This window comes from Schistocerca serialis, chromosome 4 (assembly GCF_023864345.2).
Source record: "Schistocerca serialis cubense isolate TAMUIC-IGC-003099 chromosome 4, iqSchSeri2.2, whole genome shotgun sequence".
Classification (NCBI taxonomy): domain Eukaryota; kingdom Metazoa; phylum Arthropoda; class Insecta; order Orthoptera; family Acrididae; genus Schistocerca; species Schistocerca serialis.
The window spans coordinates 525,297,181-525,298,698 of NC_064641.1; the positions used below are offsets into that span (position 1 = coordinate 525,297,181).

The window sequence follows — 1,518 nt, forward strand, 5'->3', positions numbered from 1 at the left end:
AACGTATTAGCACTGAGGGTTTCCGTCAGAAAGGTGGGGTCAATGCAGCACCATACCATCACTTTGACACATACTTCCTACAGAGAGACGTCTGCCTCGGGTTGTTCGATGACTAGTATCACAAGTTGTGCTTGTTGACCTGCTAATTGACGTAAAAATTCGGTTCATAGCTAAGAGTGTGTTGGAACCAATATCGTGGTTGGTGGCGTGTTGTGCTAGCACCCACTCACTGCATCATCCTACAGGGTCGTCTTCCGCTAGATGTTGTTTGTGTTTTGAATGGCTGCCATTTCCGTCGCTGTGGGATTCGTTGGGTACTGCTCTGAGGAATGCCATGCCTTTGAGCGAGTAACCTAATACCCTGGACGGGACTCGTGGCCACTGCTGCCAACATTGTCACGATCGTAGACTTGTCAGTTGCTGCACAGAGAAGGCAGGTATGAGGCTTATCTGCCAACGACGCCGTTTCTTGAAACTTTGTGATCAATTTCCAGACGGCACTTTCTGTGATGGATTCCCTGCTAGGGTGGCGCTGGTTGAAGTCCCTGGTAATTGCCGTGGAACTCCAGAAACCAGCTAGCGGTATAATTTGGATCCTCTCTTTTTTTATCAGTGCCATGTTGTCCTTCACATTAACGACACACCTGTAACGACAGGAACAAACCATTATCAGGTTTGAGCATGCCGCATGATGAATTACACTTGTTGCAACAAATGATGCATGATTTTTTATCTATCAAAGATATTGCAAAATGGACTTATCCCCGTCTTACTCGTCAAATTCTGCGCCGAAAGATCTGTCACATGGCCCTCTCCCATTGAAGAAATGTGAGTTGAATCCAATATGGCGGATACCAAGACTGCGGATAGCACACGCAGGTCATCAAAAAGGTTTCCCTCAGCCTGTTTGCTTGTATCCATATCCGACGAGTCCCTGCCTCTTACTATTTTCGATGTTTAGCCTGGTTCAGAATAATCATGCCATTCGAAGGCCAACGGCCTTGCCGCAGTGCTAACACCGGTTCCAGTCAGATCACCGAAGTTAAGCGCTGTCGGGCTGGGATAGCACTTGGATGGGTTACCATCCTGTCTGTCAAGCGCTGTTGGCAAGCGGGGCGCACTCAGCCCTTGTGAGGCGAACTGAGGAGCTACTTGATTGAGAAGTGGCGGCTCCGGTCTCGGAAACTGACATAGGGGCGGGAGAGCGGTGTGCTGACCACACGCCCCTCCATATCCGCATCCAGTGACGCCTATGAGCTGAGGATGACACGGCGGCCTGTCGGTACCGTGGCCTGTTCGGGAGGAGTTTAGTTCTTATGCCATTCGAAAGGTTTCTCACATCTTTATTACTTTGAAGCAGGCGGATAATGTTGGCAGACAAGCTTTGTACCGTTAAGTGTGATCCTTAAAACATAGCGCAGTGAAAGAGTAGAATCGATGTCACTGGTACGTAGCAGTTTAAGAAGAAGTACACTCTAAGATAAAACAAAACGATGCACTAGTAAGGAGTTACCTGAT

The 1,518-nt window shown here is 48.4% G+C and overlaps 1 pseudogene; it reads left to right on the forward strand.

Annotated features, from left to right (window-relative positions):
- Positions 1-991: 991 nt before the first annotated feature.
- On the forward strand, positions 992-1,109 carry LOC126475631 (5S ribosomal RNA; annotated as a pseudogene).
- Positions 1,110-1,518: the final 409 nt, after the last annotated feature.